The sequence below is a fragment of the Rhinolophus ferrumequinum genome, chromosome X, assembly GCF_004115265.2.
Source record: "Rhinolophus ferrumequinum isolate MPI-CBG mRhiFer1 chromosome X, mRhiFer1_v1.p, whole genome shotgun sequence".
Classification (NCBI taxonomy): domain Eukaryota; kingdom Metazoa; phylum Chordata; class Mammalia; order Chiroptera; family Rhinolophidae; genus Rhinolophus; species Rhinolophus ferrumequinum.
This window is the reverse complement of record NC_046284.1, coordinates 52,276,918-52,282,103: the sequence shown is the minus strand read 5'-3', so window position 1 is coordinate 52,282,103 and position 5,186 is coordinate 52,276,918.

The following is a 5,186-nucleotide window of genomic DNA, read 5'->3' as shown; positions in this document are numbered from 1 at the left end:
TTTATGTATAAATGTTTTCAGATTTTTTGTGTAGATACCCAGAAGAGGGATTGCTGGGTCATATGGTAATTCTATTCGTAATTTTTTGAGGAACCTCCACACTGCCTTCCATAACAGCACCAGTCTGCATTCCCACCAACAGTGTATGAGGGTTCCTTTTTCTCCACAGCCTCTCCAACACTTGTTACTATTTGTCTTCCTGATGATAGCCATTCTGACTGGCGTGAGGTGATACCTCATCGTGGCTTTTATTTGCATTTCTCTGATGATTAGTGATGTTGAGCATTTTTTCATATGTCTACTTGCCATTTGTATGAACTCTGTGGAGAAATGTCTTTTCAGGTCCTCTGCCCATTTTTCAATTGTGTTGTTTGTTTCTTTGTTGTTGAGTTGCATGAGTTTCTTGTATATTTTGGATATTAGCCCCTTATCAGAGGCACTCTTTACAAAAATCTTCTCCCATTCAGTGGCTTGCCTCTTTATTTCGTCGATGGTTTCTTTTGATGTGCAGAAGCTTTTAAGTTTCATATAGTCCCATTCGTTTATTTTAGCTTTTACTTCCCTTGCCTTTGGAGTCAAATTCATAAAACGCTCTTTGAACCCAAGGTCCATAAGTTTAGTACCTATGTTTTCTTCTATGCGGTTTATTGTGTCAGGTCATATGCTTAAGTCTTTGATCCATTTTGAATTAATTTTGGTACATGGTAACACATAGCAGTCCAGTTTCATTCTTTTGCACGTTGCTTTCCTATTCTCCCAGCACCATTTATTGAAGAGGCTGTCTTTTCTCCATTGTATGTTTTTTGCTTCTTTGTCAAAAATTACCTGTCCATATTTATCTGGTTTTATTTCTGAGTTCTCAATTCTATTCCATTGGTCTATGTGTCTGTTTTTCTGCCAATACCATGCTGTTTTGATTATTGTTGCCCTGTAGTACAAGCTAAAGTCAGGGAGTGTGATACCTCCAGGATTGTTCTTTTACTTAAGATTGCTTTGGCTATTCATGATCTTTTGTGGTTCCAAACAAATCTGATGATTTTTTTGTTCTATTTCTATAAAATAAGCCATTGGGATTTTGATGGGGATCGCATTAAATCTGTATATTGCTTTGGGTAATATAGCCATTTTAACTATGTTGATTCTTCCATTCGATGAGCACGGAATGTCTTTCCATTTCTTTTTGTCTTCTTCAATTTCCTTCAAAAATGTCTTGTAGTTTTCAGCATATAGGTCTTTCACATCGTTGGTTAAGTTTATTCCTAAGTATTTTATTCTTTTTGGTGCAATTGCAAAAGGAATTCTTTTTTTATTTCTTTTTCTGAGATTTCATTGTTAGTATATAGGAATGCAGTGGACTTGTGTACATTGATTTTGTAGCCAGCAAGTTTACTGTATTTGTTGATTTTTTCTAATAGCTTTTTGGTGGAGTCTAATAGCTATTAGAAAAAAAGTAGATTTTTTCTAATAGCTATAGGGTTTTCTATATATAGAATCATGTCATCTGCAAAGAGTGACAGTTTAACTTCTTCATTCCCAATTTGGATCCCTTTTATTTCTTTGTCTTGCCTAATTACTCTGGCGAGGACTTCCAACAGTACATTGAAAAGCAGAGCTAATAGGGGACAGCCCTGTTGTGTTCCTAAACGTAGAGCAAAGGTCTTCACTTTTTCACCGTTAATTATGAGATTAGCTGAGGGTTTGTCAAATGTGGTCTTTATTATGTTAAGTTATTTTCCTTCTATATCTATTTCATTGAGTGTTTTACTCATAAATGGATGTTGTATCTTGTCAAATGCTTTTTCTGCATCAATTGATATAATCATATGATTTTTGTCTTTTATTTTGTTTATGTCATGTATCACATTGATGGATTTGCGTATGTTGAACCATCCTTGTGCCCCTGGATAGTGCCCCATTGGTAGTGATGTATAATCTCTTTAACGCATTGTTGCATTCAATTTTCTGGAATTTTGTTTAGGATTTTTGCTTCTGTATTCATCAGAGATACTGCTGTGTCGTTTTCTTTTTGTGTGTTATCCTTACCAGGGTTTGGTATCAGGGTAATGTTGGCCTCATAAAATGAGTTAGGGAGTTGTACTGTCTCTTCTTCAATTTTTTGGAAGAGTTTGAGTAGGAAAGGTATTAGATCCCCTTTGAAGGTTTGGTAGAATTCACTAGTGAAGCCTTCTCGTCCAGGACATTTGCTTTTGGGAAGCTTTCCGATGACCGATTCAATTTCCTTACTGATGATCTGTCTATTTAGATTTTCCAATTCTTCATGATTCAGCCTAGGAAGGCTACATGTTTCTAAGAATTTGTCCATTTCTTCTAAGTTATTGAATTCGGTGGCATATACCCCTTCATAGTTTCTTGAATGATCCTTTGTATTTCTGTGGCATCCATGATAACTTCCCCTCTTTCATTTCTGAGTTTGTTTATTAGTGTCTTTTCTTTTTTTTATCTTAGTGAGTCTAGCCACCGGTTTGTCAATTTTGTTAGTCTTTTCAAAGAACCAGCTCTTTGTCACATTAATTTTTTCTAGTCTTTTTTTTCTCTATTTCATTTAGTTCTGCTCTGATTTTTGTTATTTCCTTTCTTTTGCTGACCTTGGGTTTCACTTGTTCTTCTTTTTCTAGTTCTTGAGGTGTAACATGAAGTTATTTATTTGGGATTTTTCCTGTTTCTTGAGATAGGCCTGTAATGATATAAATTTCCCTCTTAAAACTGCTTTCGCTGCATCCCAAAAGTTTTGGTAGGATGTATTTTCATTGTCATTTGTTTCTATGTATCTTGATGTCTCCTCTTATTCTTCCTTGACCCAGTCATTCTATAAAAGTATGTTGTTTAATCTCCACATATTTGTGGTTTTTCCTGGTTTCTTTTTGCAGTTGATATCCAATTTCAAAGTCTTGTGATCAGAGAATATGCTTGGTATGATTTCAATCTTCTTAAATGTGCTGAGGCTAGTTTTATGTCCCAGTATATGGTCTATCCTTGAGAATGTTCCATGTACACTGGAAAAAAATGTAGTCTGATGCTTTAGGATGAAGTGCTCTATAAATGTCAGTTATGTCAATTTCATCTAATCTGTCAATTAGGGCTGCTATTTCGTTATTTATTTTCTGTTTGAATGATCTATCCATAGCTCTCAATGATGTATTTACGTCCTCTAGTATAATTGTGTTTTGGTCAATTTCTCCTTTAGTTCTGTTAGTAGTTGCTTGGTATATTTCATTGCTCCCTGATTGGGGGCATAAATATTGATGACTGTTATGTCTTCTGGTTGTATAGTCCCCTTTACCGTTATGAAATGTCCATGTTTGTATTTTGTTACCTTTTTTACCCTGAAGTCTGTTTCATCTGATATCAGTATGACTGCATCTGATTTTCTCTGGATACCATTTGCTTGGAGTGTCAATTTCCACCCTTTCACTTTGAGTCTATGCTTATCCTTGTAGCTGAGATGTGTCTCTTGGAGGCAGCTTATGGTTGGGTATAGTTTTTGATCCAATCTGCTACTCTGTGCCTTTTTATTGGTGAGTTCAGTCAATTTACTTACATTTATGGTGATTATAGATATATGAGGATTTCCTATCATTGTACCTTTACTTTTCTGGTAAGACTGTGTCTCTATTGTTTCTTTGACTTTCAGTTGTCTGTTATTTCTGTTGGTGGTATTCTATGATTTTTCTCTTTGTCTTTTCTATTATGTTATATATTTCAGTTCTGGATTTTTTTTTGAGCGGTTGCCATTGTTTATGGAAAAGAAAGTTTGATATTTAGAGTATTCCGTTTTCTTCAGCATGCTTACTTTCTCCGTACCCATATTCCAATTCAGGCCTTTACTGTCCCCCCTTTTATGTTTTGTATGCCACAAATTATCCCTATTGATGCTGGTAGAATAGCCTCCTTCAGTATTTCTTTTTTGTTTTGTTTTGTTTTGTTTTGTTTTTGAAAAACTGTATATTTATCTACACACACATAAAAAATCTGGAAAGGTAAACAACAAAGTATTAACAGTGGTTACCTTTAGGTGGTGGGATTATCGATGTTTCTGATTCTCTTCCTTTTGCCTTTTAGTGTCTACTTATCCATGTAAATCACATTGGTTTTCTCATATGAATTACTTTTAATTAAAACAAAAATTCTCATTAGTTCTGACTTTTCCCCCCGCAGGAGCTAGTGAGAGTAAAGTAAGCGTTCAAGTTTGAACGCCTGTTGCTCAAACAAAAGAGTTCACAAAGAAACAGGTCACAACCACACGAGGCCAGAGGGAGAACGTCTTAGTCCTTTGCTCCCACTGGGACTGACAATGTAACGTGAGTTATGATTAGGTCAATCTTTGCAAACTTTGGTCTCTCCGTCTCCATGCACATACTTGTACCGGCCACACCTCTCTGACAAGCGTAATTTACCAAGGTGTTCAAGACACTTAGAACGCTGAACCCTTCAGCAGAAGACGTGCGAGGAGCCAGTACACCACCATACAGCCAGTGGTTTTCAAACATCCTAGGGAAAGAAACTTCCAATTAACCTCGGCACCATAGATATGCCAAGAAAAAAACCTTCCACTAGGAGCTTACGTAAATAAAGTCTTCCCTTTATGCATCTTGTATTTAATGCAGAATTAAGCAGGTTTCCTACTAAGCAGCACTTGAAAAACATATCATTTAGATACCCAAAATACTGTAATGTGTCAAAGGAAAAACTCATCAGTTTTATTCTACTCAGCAAATTGTTGCCTTGCTAAAAATAAACATTTGCAGACAGCCGAGAAAGTTCCATTGTTTCTGGTATTGTCTGATAATGTAGTCCACAATTTACATTTCTTTCCTCAGTTCCTATCCTGGGGAAAAAAAGAAAAACAAAGGAATTGAAAAAGGACTAAAAACTTCCCTTTTTATAATGGGATGCCATAAAAAGGTATTGGCTTAATTCTACATCAGCAAATTAAAATTTATTATCAATTTGTTAGTTTGTAAAACTAACATCACTTCATACACACCACAATCCATTATAAAATAGAAAGTTTAACTCTCCTGCAGTCATTCTGTCTCAGAAAGCAAATGACCTGCAAACTGGAGTCCACCGGATTACAAGCGTCACCAGAATTGCTTTGGAAACATGATAATGTACAAAATCACATCCAATACCCCACACGTTGCAACCAAAACCTTTTCTATGGA